Here is a 15,548-nt window from a genome sequence, read left to right as displayed (position 1 = left end):
GGTGTGACTCCACTTGGTGTCACAGCACATACATATATATGAAGGAGCAATGCTAGCGCAGAGTGCCTCCTCTCCCTATGAGATCTGATGATGGACTGACGCATACACATGGGCCTTGGAACTAAGCACGCGGGAAAAATGGCGCGTTTTTTCAAAACAGAGCATGCGGGAAAAATGGAGCGTTTTTTCAAAACGAGGAACAGCATGACTCCCCGTGGAGTCACACAAACATACTGGGGTTAAGATATGATTAGCCATTGGTAGGTGGCACAGCGATTGCTCGGCTACCTGGCTAACCCGAACATTCAGCCTGCGTTGTGTATCGTTGTTCATCCTTTGTGCATGTTTGTGTCTGTGCTCCTTGGCAGTGTGTTTATTTTATTAAGTTTTGTGAACTCAAGATCATGGGTCCCAATAGTAAAAGTTTGGCGAGAAACACACAAAATAGCCTATATTCACGTAATCAGTGAGTACAAATGGTTTTCTGCCCACAAGCAACTCTTCCTCTTTGCAAAACAAAAAACCAGAAGTCTCTAGATGTCATGGTTACCAAAATATCACAGGTTGAATGAGGTAGTATCATCAGTATATGTGGCCTTGTGTCCGATCGGGTTCAGCGGCCTTGGCTAGAGCGAGAGAAAACGGGCCCCTTGTATCCTATCTCTCTCTCTCCTGCTATCGCCTGTTCTGATACCACTCTCATTCACAATTTGTCTCCCCGTAACATGGTGAGAGACCCGAGGTATAGAAGTAAAGTAAGGCTTGCAGGAGAGGTGGCGGAATCACAGTGAAATCACTCGCTACCACCCCCCATCGTTGGTGACACAGTGACGATGGCTGGAAACAGGAGTACTCAAGGAAATTCATTGCTATTTGAATCTTTAGCTCATTTTTAGCTTTTTTTTCTACCCCATTGATGTTCAGAATTATAGAATCTTTAAAACTGTGAATGTCAAGGGAAGACTGTAAATGTTGAGTATAAGTTACATGTGTTTCCTTACCTACAGCAGGTACAAAAGGACCAGAGGAGACAGGCTGGCACTCAGAGGATCTGACCTGCTCACTAATGGTACGGCTAAAGGCTCTTGTAACTTTTGGTGCCAAAATGCTGTGTTTGTTGGCCTCTTGTAGAAATGGACGTGGATGTAGATACTGCTGTCTACCCCCCCTAGAGAGGCTACAGCCAGGGTTCTTGTCTGAGTCAGTGGCACTCTCACTATATTGGGTTGGGATTCCCTGTGTGATGAATCATATATTACATATATGTGGATATAAACTTCTCTTCATTTGTAAGGGAAAAATCTTGGCTCTTTCAGTAAAGTGTGAGAGTATGTAAGCCTAACCAAAAATTCAAACAATATGATCTTTTCTTTAGGAGGGGCACTGTCCAAAGGCAATAAAAAAAACAATAAAAAAAAGTAAAAAAAATGTTAGTCAAAACCAGAGAACCAATGTCATAAAAACTTCCTCTTTTGAAAGAGCTCACATCATAGGAAGATGGAAACAAAGAAGCAGAAAGGGAATTCCAGACTTCACTAAAGAAAGGGATGAATAGTGGAGAATACTGGATAACTCTTACATTAGACAGATGGACAAAAATGGGGTGAGAAAAAGAAAAAAAAAGTCTTGTGCAGCGAAGTTGCAAAAGGGGAGGCATGCAGTTAGCAAGATCAAAAGACCAGTTCCCATGAAAATATAGATAGAAGATAGCAAGGGATACAAAATTGTTGCAAGAACAAAAAGGATGAAGAATCAGTTATTGGAAGTGGAGTTCATTAGATTTAAAAAATGAATAAATAAAATAAATCAATAAAAAAAAATGGATTTAGTAAAGTGTAAAAGTATGTAAGCCTGACCAGAAATTCAAATATGATATTATTTTTCTTTAGGAGTGCCACTGTCAAAAGGCAATAAAAATTGTAAAAACTTATTCAAAAGTGTTAGTCAAAACCAGAGGATGAATATAATGAAACCCTCATGAAAGATTTCACATCATAGGAAGATGGAAATAAAGAAGCAGGCTTGGAGTTCCAGAGTTTACTAAAGAAAGGGATGAGTAACTGGGAATGATGGATAACTCTTACATTAGAGATGGACAGAAGAGGGGTGAGGGAAAGAAAAAATCGTGTGCAGCATGATTGCAAGAGTAAAGGCATGCAGTAAGCAAAAACAGAACAGTTCCCATGAAAATAGTGTTAGAAATAGCAAGGGATGCAATATTGCAGAAAAAAAGTGAAGTTGGTTATGGGAAGAGGATTTCATTACATGTAAAGAATTTAATTCTACCCTGTGTAAAAGGCAGCATACTCTATACCAGTGATTCCCAACCGGTGTGCCGTGGCACCAAGGGGTGCCGTGAGATCTTTTGAGGGTGCCGCCAAAATTCAGGGGAAAAAATTGCATTAACTTCACTCTCTCTGCTTCTGCTGCTGCTGCACAATTTAGCGATCGAATTTTCAACTTAGCTACTTTTCATTGAATTTGTATAATAATTTGTACTTATGGAAAATTACAATCCAGGAGAACAATACTAATTATATGATTTTGCTGTGTAATAATTGTACGGACACTGGAGAGAACAGCTTGGCGGGAGAGTGGGAGGGAGGGAGGGGAGTGAGGGTTGTAGACTGACGCGTATGACACACGTACAGGGCATGGCGCACAGCGAGTCACCACTGGCCAGAGCCCAGAATGTCTCAGTACTGATTGGTGACGCAAAGGAAGCAGAAGGTATGACATATCCTCCTCCCTCAGCTCGTTAGCAATACATACCTGGTATGTATTGCTAACTAGCTGAGTTCGTGAGTCGTTTGTTCATCTTTTTCTTTTTTAGTAATTAATTACGAAGTATTAGTAATGAATTTCTATGCTTTATAACACCAAAAGCAAAATTTAATAATTTTCTCCTGTAATACCAAATGTAAACACGTCGTAAATTTGTGATCATTGTGTTCCAAGCATCAATCGCAAGTTTCACACTAAGTATACATGCATGGTTCACTCTTGTCTATTTGTGTGTATGTCTTGTATCATAGTGTAACACTGTAACTACTTGAATACATTGTGCAACTACTGTAAAACTTGTCACAATTACATATTTGTATTATAATACCATTTTTTGTAATAGCAGGATCAGTGTAAAGAAAATTTTCATATCTATGTATAAGGTGTTGTTACATCGATGCAAAATGTCGAAATGAAAAAAATATATATAATAAAAAAACAACGGAGATTTTAAATATGTATTTCCTTATAAGGGTGCCGGGAAGTTTTGAAAGGCTTGCCAAGGGTGCCGCAAACTAGAAAAGGTTGGGAACCACTGCTCTATACTCTATACATGGATGGATATGGCCCCAGTACAAAGTTAACAGTTAGAGGTTGAGAAAAAAGTAGTGGAGATAACTCAGAATGTCCAACTTCAAAAAAGCTATTTTAGCTAGGGATGAGAAGTGAAATTTCCAGTTTAGATTGCAAGTAAAGGACATACCAAGGATGTTCAGTATAGAATAAAGTGAGAGTTGAGTATCAGTGAAGAAGAGGGGGCAATTCACTGGTAGGTTATGTCAAGTTGATACATGGAGAAATTGAGTTTATAGGGCATTGAGCATTACTAAATTTTCTGTGCCCTAATCACAAATTTTTGAGAGATCAGTAGTTGGACACTGTGTGGCTTCCCTGCATGAACTTTTTACTTCTTGAGGGGTTGATTGTCTATGAAAAGACAGAGAAAAGTGCAAGGTGGTATCATCAGAATAGGAGTGGATAGAACAAGGAGTTTACTTATATCACTAATAAATAATAGTAAGAAATTTGGTGACACGACAGAATCTTGAGGAACATCACTGTTAATAGATTTAAAAGAACAGTGACTGACTACCACTGCAACAATAGATGGCAAAAAGCAAACATGAGATGGATTAATTGCAGAGAAAGGTAAAGGCCATAAGAGGACAGTTTGGAAATTAAAAGGTTTGTGCCATTCTTTGTCAGAAGTTTCTGATATGTCCATGGCAACAGCAAAAGTTTCACCAAAATCAATGAAAAATGATGACCAAGCCTCAATAAGGAAAGCCACATCACTTATAGAGCAGCCTTGACAGAAACTATACTGATGATCATATAGTAAGAATATGAAGTGATAGATGTTGAAAAGTTTTCCTGTTGAGGGGACAAAAAAAAAAAAATAAATAAATAAATAAATAAATAAATAAAAAATAAAACAAGAAAATAGAGGGGTCATCCCTTTTTAAGAATATATCGAGTGTAGGCAAATTTCCAACAAAAACAAAAGATAGATATTGGTAGACAGAGTTTGACCAGGCACGGTGGAATCATGGAAGTACAGTTTTGGAGGACAATAGGAGAGACCCCATAAGATCTATAAGGCTTCTGATGGTTTAGGTCAGTGAAGGCATAGAAAATTATCATTGAAAAGCATGCCAATAGTTAGTATGAAGTAATTAAAGGGTTGAGGAGAGGAAGAGACAAGCACTGAATCTAGGATAGAGCTTTTAGCAAAGATTTTAGCAGAGAGTTCAGCTCTAAACAAATGAGGTGCCATCAGGATAAAAGATGAAGAAGCAAAATCATAGATATTTTTTGACTAGGTGCCAGAAGTCTTGAGGGGAGTTGGATCTCTAAAGATTTTGACTTTTTTTTTATTAACTGATGTACAGTTGCAGCTACAATATTATTCATCCTTTTTCATGACACCTATTTAATTAATTTCCTAAAACAATAAAACAGTATAGTGTATGAACTGTGGACAGTGCTCCAGTTCAACATCATACATATTTGCCACTGAATAAAAGTAACAAAGAACATAACATGTTTTAGGAATTATCTGTCTGGTAGTGACATGCAAGACAGTGGTGTCTTCTGACCTTTGATTTGACAGATGAAGGTACCCAATTGCTTTGAATGGACAGCAGTTCATCATCTCCTATATCTTGCAGTGGAGGGGGCAGTGTCTGGCTGAGTTCCTCATACACTTCAAGTAGTATGTCTCTAAGTATTTCCAAGTAGCTGGGGGCAAGAAGGGTAACTGAATCACTTTCTCTGTGTGGAGTGTATGCTAAAAGGCAAAGGCATGCATATTTCAGACACATTTTCAAAGCAGCAAAAGGTAAGGTAAATGTTAAGAGACAAAGTGGTTCTTCCCCAGAGGGCCAATAAAACAGAATAATCCTTTCTTCTTTTTATTTATTATTTAAAAATCGGTCTAAACTAAACAGGCACCAGACACCCAGGAGGATCCCCACCTCAGGGATGGTAAGGAGCAATCGGATGCCTGTGGGCGGCTTGTCTGACGGTGGTAGTGCCAGGCTCTGGGTCGGGGTTGTGGGGGCTAGGTGACGATCATTGGAGGTGGACAGCTGGCCTGGTCTGATGATGGGAGGGATCAGCCAGGTGTGGGTGTCTTGTCTGCTCCGGTCAGCACTGGGCTCTATGTCTGAGTGATGTCTGGGCGGCTCTTGTCCTGGAGTCGGTAGAAGGAGGTTGAGACAGGTTGCTGTGTGGTGAGGTGCGAATTGAGCCTTCTCTCAGTTATTGGCGATGGCATGAGGGGTAAGATGGAGGTGGGCATCTGACAGCGATCGCAGGCAAGGCGTGAGAGACAATGACAGACAGATGGGCTTGGCTGGCGACTCATGAACTGCAGGGAGACAAGAAAGAACCTGGTGGCTATGCAGTGCTGCACCAGAGGAAAGAAAGTTGCAGGCCCTAGGGACTAGATGAGCAAGATGCCAGAGAGAGAGAAAAAGAGGAACCTAATCTGGGGCCTGGGACAGCGTCACCCCATGGAGAGAAGATAGAGTAGAGAAGGGCCTGGGGACTGGGGCAGCATCACAGCAGGGATAGAAGATAGAAGAGGAGAAGCAGTTAGGAGAGCCACCTCATTTCTGCCTGAAGCTGACTGCTCTCACTCCTTATATACCCCTTGGGCCCTTGAGGGTGATGTGCTGCACATGAGCTGGCTGTTGTGCTGCAATGGCACTGTCCTTGGCTTCACAGTAAAAACTTATATTAACAAAGAGAATAGCTGTGCATCTCAGTACTATTACAGTAATGCCAGCAAACAATGACCGGCAGCCCACCATCAGCTGAAGAGTGCCCAGGGATGGCTGAACGTGGGCAGCCATGATCCTGTTGTGCCTGTGATTGGCCGCTCTGAACTTAAACTTTCAGCAGAGTATGTTTAGTGAGACATCAAAGGAATTAATATCCCAACTTACATGAATTACATTAAAAATGTAAAATAAACTAACTTCATCACCATAGAAGAATAATGTATAAAAAAAATTTAAATGATATTGTAAGTTTTCTAACAAAGGTATTATGTAATTCTATTTGTAAATGACATCAAATTTTCTTGAGATATGTATTCATGTGGAATGCAAAGATATTATGAATATACCAGATAAAAAAGTGACTTTTTAATGTTTGTAATGACTATGAAGGGGGTAAAAAACTTGCAGTGATTGCAACAATGTCACTTTATGCTTAGATGCTCTCAAAACTCCTTAAAACATTGTTAATGTACAGCATCTGCAGTTGAAAATTATATAAAATTTCAACAGTGCTGCAACACCCCATCTTCAAAACAACCTGGTGCTGGCAGGGTGTTGGAGTGCATAGGATCAACTCTCTTCAAGAAACCTCCCATCTCAATAAAAGGCAAGTAGTTTTGATTCTGCTATAAGTCAAGCTTAGCATGTCTTCATCCTAATAACAGAGAAGTTCAAAGTAGATGCCAACACATGGCTGAACAATCTTACTGGGCAAAAAGGAGGCAAATGAAACTGCGTATATCAGCACATTTAGATTTCCTTAAAAATTCCTCAGTAAACCAAGATGTTGACTTGTATGAGACTAACTAACAGTTCTCTGAGTTATATGTCCACAGTTCACAAAGTCAAGTGTTGAGTTGTGAACATTATTTAGCTACAGGAACCTCTGAAGTAGGGCTTGAGAGAGCCTAAATCAATAATACCCATATTGTCTCACAATCACAAGATCAATATCTGGACAGAGATTGTAATTCTTCTCTGCTTTCTGATACCTCTGAAAGCAGCAATATCAAATATGAAAGTGTTTCAGAGCAGCTGTGTACCAAACTTGCAGAAGGGGCGGTTAACTATCAGATTCCACAAACAACATTAAGCAGCCATCTTTCTGTATTAAGAAATTATCATCCAGATATCCCAATAGGTGCAATATATAATTCTGGCCAATTTTAGCAAGAATTAATAACTCACTTCAGAGTAGCCCTTTCATTATTGGATTGTTTTGTGGGAATCACAAACCAGGAAACATTGATGAGTATTTGAGAGACTTTGTTTCAGATATTAAAGTGATTGATGAGCAAGGGATAAAAATAGAAGGGCTTCGAAAGAAGTTGGGAGTTAATATAGCTTGCTTTATTTGTGATCCTCCTGCTAGGTCATTTGTTCAGTACAGTAATACTCTGCTAAACGAACATTCGTCCAACGAATTTCCAGTTTAACATACTATATATAATTAGACCAAAAAGTCCGCATAACATGCAACCACATCCGTTTTAGCGAATTTTCTGGGTTTGAATTTGACGGGTGAAGGACCGAACACGGTAGCTTCGCTGTGATTGGCTGGCTCCCAGAGCAATCTCCTGCTGCAAAATGGCATCCATGAACACTTGAAGGGACGCTGACAAGGTTGCTATGAGGTCGCTCTGAGGTTGCTGGGAACACCATCTCTTGAGGTGGTGTTACTGTCTTATATATGCATTTATGTTCACAAAACAACATTTCTATTAGCTTTTTTACAAACCTTGCCCCTAAGAAAGGATTGTTTTGTAATGCATAAAGTGAAATCTTACATGGAATACCAAAAAAAATAAAGCAGAAATGAGATCGGCCACAGACAAAGTGGGAGACTCACGGAAACTCAGCCGCTTCTTTTTCTTCTTGTGACCCTTTTAGCCTGCGTGTTGTCTTTCCCCATGATATTTGTTTCCACTCCTATATTGCCTGCTATAATGGATATCATATCTTAGTATTCATATACGCTCATGCCATGAGGATAACCTCGACTCGGTGGCACTGAGTGATAGTGAATTACTAATGAAATACCGAGGTATTTCATTAGTAATTTGCTATCACTGCTAGAGGGAGCACCACATGAGATACGCCACGTTGCCACACACCAGCAGTTGCTTCGCTGCTCGCGCACGGTGCAGACGTGTCGTCGATTCGTCTTGATTTTCCCGTTATCCTTGTTTGGAGCGGGCTGCCTTACTTTATTTCCACTTGTCTCACCGTTATCCACGACTGGAGTGGGTCTGGTAAGGCATGGTGAGCTAGATTTGCAGCATTTGTGCCTCGTGATTCTGGTGAAGCTGGATAAGTCATCAAAGTTACTTGATGTTTTTTCATGTTATCTGAAATAAAAGCGGGTTCGTTTATGGTTTATTTGCCTGTTTTTCCCCGTTATCTACATAAGAGCGGGCTTATTTATGATTACTTGACGTGTTTTTTCCCGTTATCTGTATTAAGAGCGAGTTTGGCCCCCCCGTTGGTAAGGTTCTTGGCTGGGTGAGTTAGCTTGGATTTACATTGTTTATTGCAGTTCAGCTGGTTGCCAACATGTCATCATCTGACTCTTCCCCTTCTACTGATCGTAGCAAGACTAGGGGCCACTATTCTTCCAAGTGGAAGAATGACCGGAGGCTTTCATCAGGATCCAAGAGCGTGGCCAATGGCAGTTCACATAAGAGGGCTGTCCCCGCGGCCGCCACTGACCCTGCTGTTGGGGGTTGGTCCTTTATCCCAGATTTTGGAGGCTTTTGCTGCCCTTCAGGAGGATGTGAACAAACTTAAGTGTGATAAGAACATGGTGAGTGATAGTGCTCATGTGAGTTCGGAACCTGGCCCTTCTTTTTCTGGTTTTGGCTCTGGTAAAGACTCAGGCGGGGGACATGCTCGCTCTGCTTCCCCCTCCTCCCCATGCTGTGAGAGGTTTTTCTGAGTCCAAACAGGATGTGAGTGCTGAGAAAGGAGAAATTCAAGAAGAGGCTCAAACAGGCAGTATTTTGCTACAGGCAGCAAAATCTTTTGGTCCCACGGTTGAGTGTGCTGAGGAGCTTAAGGAGCCTGTTGCTGCCATGGCGTACCACCTGTTTGCTCACGGCATGACGGAAGAAGACTATAAAGACGTTTTAGATGCTGATGTTACCAAGCGGCCTAGCAATTGCCTGGGGCTGATTCCAGTGGAGTGCAACACACAGGTGTTGGATGCTCTGTCCACAGAGGCAAAGAAGTCTGATTTCAGACTCAAAGAGGTAGGTAAGGATATTATCAAAGCCACCACTATCCTCGTTAAGTCTCTATCTGTGCTGGATAAGTTGGCCTTGGAGGACAGGAACCCTGTTATTGGTCAGGAGGTAGCTATGCTCAATGGCACTTTGGTATTACTGGGGAATGCCTACCTCCGCACTAACCTAACCAGGCGGCACATCATCAAGTGTAAGATTAATCAAAAGTACTCACACTTGTGTTATGATAAGGCACCCATGACGGGTTTATTATTTGGGGACGATCTTTAGCAGGCTGCCAAGCAGATTGATGAAGCTGAGAGGCTGAAGAACAAAATCTCCAACAAAAAGCCTTTCCATTATTGGTCACCAAGTTTCGGGAAGTTTGGTGGAACCAGGCAACAGAGCTTCTTTGGCAAGTCTGGTTTCCAGGGCCTGTCTTCACGGTTTAAACGTTACGGGCAATGCAAAGCTTGCACCAGAGGGGACCAGCGATCCTTTTCTCCAAGGGGACACTCATCTTAAAAAAACTGGAAAGGCCGGGGACTCAACAACCCCCAGCAGTAATCCAGATAAGACAGGAATTTGAAGCTGGGCAGCTTCACAAGTTTGCTGACGAGTGGTGTAAACTTACCAGTGACCCCTTCATCCTAGACACTGTTCAACATTATCATCTTGAGATAGATGAAGATAAAATAGGACATTTATTCTCTGAGGAAGTAGAATACAGATTTGGGGAGGAGGAGAAAGTTATCTTGAGTATGGAGATTGAGAAGTTGTTAAGTCTAAAGGTTATCAAAGAGACTCACAGACAGGATCACCAGATTATTTCACCCGTTTTCTTGAGGAAGCAAACGGGTCGGGGTTACAGACTGGTGATCAATTTGGAAAAATTGAACAAATTCATGGCATACAAACATTTTAAAATGGAAAATTTTGAAGAGGCGATCAGGTTAGTTAGTAGAGATGATCTTGTGGCTTCAGTAAACCTTACGCATGCCTATTACTCAGTATAAATTGCTGAAGAACAACAAAGATATCTTTGCTTCAAATGGTCAGGTAAAATTTATCATTTCACTTGTCTGGATAATGGCGTTTCAGAGGGTCCTCGTATTTTTACTAAACTTATGAAGCCAGTTTTTTCAGCATTGCGGTCCAAAGGCCACACCATCACTTCTTTTATTGATGACATGCTTATGTGTAGTAAATCTGTAGAGGGGTGTTATGCTTGTTTGAAAGACACAGTGGAGCTCCTCCAATCGGTTGGTTTCTGCATTAATGTGGATAACTCTGTCATGGTACCTACCACATGTATTGAGTATCTTGGTAACATCATAGATTCAGTGGCCATGAACGTCACCCTTCCCCCTCGCAGAGTAGAAAAGATAGTGAGACATTGCTCTTCTTTGGTAAGTAAGACCAAAGTGAAAATCAGAGAGGTAGCACGTGTAATTCGGCTACTGGTGGCTGCTATCCCAGCAGTGGAATTGGGCAAACTTCATTATAGGACATTAGAAAGGGAAAAAATTAAGGCATTAAAATCACAAAAAGGAGATTTTGACAAATGGATGGTGATTTCGGATGCAATGAAACATGAGCTGAACTGGTGGATTGCTGAAATAGGTACTCAGGACAAAAATTTTCCGGGAAGCTGCAAATGTTGAGATCTTTATGGATGCTTCTGATTTAGGCTGGGGTGGTTGCTTTCTAGAACACTCTACCAATGGAAAATGGACGCCTGAGGAACAACGATTACACATTAATGCCTGAGAACTTAAGGCCATCCTGTTCACCCTACAATCCTTTGCACACTTCCTAAAGGGCTGCCATGTCAAAGTGTTGTGCGATAACACCACTGCAAGTAGCTATGTTAATGAGATGGGTGGAACTAAGTCTATTATGTGTAATGTGATTTGCATTGATATTTGGAACTGGTGTATTGCAAATGGGATCTGGCTTACTTGTGCTCACATTCCGGGTAGGAATAATGTATTAGCAGATGCAGCATCACAGAACTTTAATGATCGGCATGAATGGCAGCTTAATTCTAAGATTTTTAGCAAGTTGTGCTTAATCTTTGGGACTCCTTCCATTGACTTATTTGCATCTAGAATTAATAAGCAGTTGGACTATTTTTGTTCCTGGCATCCAGACCCAGAGGCTGCACACATTGATGCTTTTACCCTAAATTGGGCTAAATTTGACTTGATTTATATTTTCCCCTCTTTTCTCTCATCACTAGATGTCTTCAGAAAATGAAGGTAGAGAAAGTGAAGGGGTGGCTCATTGTTCCTCTCTGGGCATCTCAACCGTGGATGAGTCTCCTTATGCGATTACATCTATTACCAATCTATTCAATGCTTATTCCATTTACCCTATATACTGTTCATGACCATAGGGGATTTGGTATCACTGCTGGTAAGGGTGTGAATTGTTTTGATTTTTTGGTAACATTGGAACACCCTCCCCATCATCATGGCAGTAGCTGGGAAAAGACTGAGCTACACGATTTCTTACAAATTAAGAGTTGTAGAATATGCCAAGGAGAATGGGAATAGAGCAGCAGCAAGGGCTTTTGGGCCACCGCCTACAGAAAAAATTATACGTGTCTGGTGACAGCAAGAACAACTGAAAAGTGCAAAGAAAGGTAACCATAGACTTCATTGTCCAGCCCCACATTGGCCAGAACTAGAGGTTGACATAAAGACGTGAGTGATAAATGAGAGAAGTTCAGGAAAAAAGGCTTTATTTTCATGTTCAATCTTTATTGCTGTTGTGATGCTTTGCATGCTTGAAATGTGCTGTGAGACTGCTATCAAGAATATATGCTTAAAGACACAAAAAACTTTTTTTCCTGAATCTGACCTGCTAAAATGTGGGGTGCGTCTTATATGCTAGTGCATCCTATATGCTGTCAAATACGGTAGTTCTCTCTTAACATCATATAAAAAAATTTTATGGTTACATATTTACGTAATGAGTGCAATGCATTGTTATACCCTCTAACAAAATGTTTGTATCATTACATCATTGTCACAATACAGCATGATAAAGTCATTGGTATTGGGTTGGCATTAGTCCGCAGTGCTCACTGGCCAAGGTGACAGCATTTGAATGGATATCCTGCCAGAGTTCATCCCTTCTCTGTTATTAACATTGTCTGTGCCTTCCTCAAGAAGACGGCAATAAACTGACATGCCTGCTAGTCCTCACGTACAAGAAGTGTCCCTCCACGGCTCAAAAGGACCACAAAATTTCATTTTACTGATAAAAGGTACGTAATTTGAATTTTGTTCTTAGACATACAGCTAGCATAGTTAGGCCATGGGGTTAATGGTGCTGACCACAATAGGTTAATTATAGGATCTGTTGTGATAGAAATACCATAGAAGAAAACTCTTAGAATAAGTGTGTAAGTAATTTTACTGAATATTGCAAAACATTAGGATAAGTTTGCCAAGTTGTTAAAATTTGATAAATATCCATAAGTACACCAGTCTCATTCTACATGGTGGACAAAATTATTTCAGTGTGGTAGACTTTGGTGTATCTTGAATTAATGTGCTATTAACCATTTCTGGAATTATAGAGTTAACCTTAGCCAACTAAATCCAGGGCACTGACTATTTCTGGGCCAATTTTTTCTCTCTCTCCCTCTCTCTATTTGATTACACACATGGTATATAATAAAAAAATGAAGCCTAGATTAACTTAAGCTAATCTAAACTAACCACACTGAAGCTAACTTAATCACACCAAAACCAAAACTTAACCCAATCAAACCTATCCTTACACTAAACCTAAGGTAGCCTAACTTAATCTAACCTAACCTAAGTTAGCTTAACCAAACCTAAGCTAAGCTAACCAAACAGATGGGATTTCACCAGTCATACTAATCCCTGGGTATTCTTACCCAATAAAAAAAAAAAATAAATAAATAAATAAATAAATAAATAAATAAATAATTCCCCTTACTGCCACTGTGTTCATTGCTCCAGTAGGACCTACCTAACCAAACCAATCCTATCCCAATCTAGTATCCTGTGTCCACTGCTCAAGCAGGACTTACCTAACCAAACCAATCCTCTGTGAGTTGTGACAGTAAAGCAATATAACAGTATGTTGTATACATATGAAGTACTTAATGTAGAAGTGTTGTTCTTTGGTGTGAGACTAAGGATGTACTTCTGGACAAACACCTATCTAACCACACTTAACCTATTCTAATTTAGATTATTACCAGTCATACTTCCAGATACATTTATTAGGTACCTATGAGAACTGAAATTTTGATCAAGATACCAAATTCGCCCCATCAAGAAACTAAAGTTATCCACACTATATGCCTGTGTACTGGTTTAATGTAATTTTTTTTTTCCTATTCTGTCACTTGTATACTGGCACCTACTCTATATTGTATAACATAATACCATTCTTATTTTGTATGCCTTGTGTGATATTTTGACTGTTAATTTTAGTTGTGGTGATGAATTTATTAAAAAGAAATTTTATTACTGCAGGATATTGAAGATAAAATGTTGGTGCTATCGTTACTCAAGAACTCAAGGATCTCTACATTATCAAGAATAGAATGGATGTGTTGAACCCAGAGTGTGGTGCAAACAAGACAGTAAAATCCACTATAGAGAACCCTTTGAAATGCTTCATTCATTTGGCTTTAAAGCCAATGCACTGGAAGAAGTAAATGAGCTTTTGCATAATATCTTTTATAAGTTCTAGACATAGAGCACTAGCAATAGTTGCTTCGTTCTGAAGAACAGATTACATATGAGGATTTTCTCCAAGGAAAATAAGGTTATTCAGCCTTTCTTGATTGTATTATGATAACTTTTGCACATTAATTACCATAAGTTGGATTTTCAAATATTTTGGATGCAAAATTTATTCAGTAATATATATATATATATATATATATATATATATATATATATATATATATATATATATATATATATATATATATATATACAGTCAACCTTTGGCTATCACGACTTCAGCTATTGCATTTTATTGCTATCACGCACCCATGAAAATGTGCTAAAATTTCATTATCGCGACCTCAGATGCCTGCTATCGCGTGCCCAGCCATGACGTACCAGTAACAGGTACCATAACAAGGTTACTATTAATTATGTCATCCCAAGTTGATATGGTGACACTGTAGTCTGGACCATCTTTATCTACCCCCAAGCACCTCCTCATGAGCACAGAACATAACACTATTCATCCACCATCATTTCAGGAGCAAACATGATGGATATGGAAAATTCAATACAGCTGTCAGATTGCAATTTAGCCTGTGGTTCTAAATTCTATCTTTGCTTTTTATCACAAACTGAGACAAGGAACAGACCACCAATGATGTGATTTCAAAATAATTTACTTATGGGTCTTCAGCATCATCTTTTGAGTAGAGAGATGGTTCATCTGCTCTAAACATCATGCTCTAAATATGAATGTCAGGAGCCATGCAGATTGTGAAATAAAGCAATAATTATTGATGGTGGTGGTGGTGATGATGATGTTATAATAATAATAATAATAATAATAATAGTAATAATAATAATAATAATAATATTAATAATAAAAATAATAGTAATAATAATACTAATACTACTAATAATAATTATCGTTATCATTATTATTAATATTATTATTATTAATATTATTATTACTATTATTATTATTACTCTTATTATTATCATTATTACTGTTATAACCTTGACATGTTTTAATTGGTACCAATGGATTATACAGTAATTAAAAGAAAAGTAAAAATGAGGGATATTAGGAGTAAAATCTGTGGTTGCGGCACCAATAACAATTTCCACCATTGGTTGTTCAATTCGACTCGCGTTTTCGGCTATGGCACGGCTATTTCGGCCACAACTGGATGCGATAGCCGAGGGTTAAGTGTATAAACATGTGTGTTGAGATGAAGACAAATGTGAGTATTGAGTGGTAAGAAAACACAAGTTGAGACAAGGTACTTTATTTTCTTTCTTTAAAGTACCTTGTCTCAACTTGTGTTTTCCTACCACTCAATACTCACATATTTACATATATATATATATATATATATATATATATATATATATATATATATATATATATATATATATACAGTAATACTCCGCTTAACGAATATTTGTTTAACGAATTCCGGTTTAACGTACTATATAAAGTTAGACCAAAAATCCGCATAATGTACAACCACATCAGTTTTAGCGAATAT

At 39.2% G+C, this 15,548-nt stretch overlaps 1 protein-coding gene across 2 annotated transcripts in view; it reads right to left on the bottom strand.

Moving 5' to 3' along the window:
• Nucleotides 1-4,889: 4,889 nt before the first annotated feature.
• Nucleotides 4,890-15,548, bottom strand: part of LOC123507346 — a 170,850-nt gene continuing 160,191 nt past the window's right edge. For both annotated transcript variants that reach the window (XM_045260159.1, XM_045260231.1), the window contains one exon: nt 4,890-5,025. The gene's annotated coding sequence lies outside the window, so the exon portion shown is untranslated. The remainder of the gene's footprint in view (nt 5,026-15,548) is intronic.

The sequence above is a fragment of the Portunus trituberculatus genome, chromosome 1 (genome assembly GCF_017591435.1).
Source record: "Portunus trituberculatus isolate SZX2019 chromosome 1, ASM1759143v1, whole genome shotgun sequence".
Classification (NCBI taxonomy): domain Eukaryota; kingdom Metazoa; phylum Arthropoda; class Malacostraca; order Decapoda; family Portunidae; genus Portunus; species Portunus trituberculatus.
The sequence above is the reverse complement of the archived record's forward strand: the minus strand, read 5'-3'. Positions and strand labels throughout refer to the sequence as shown.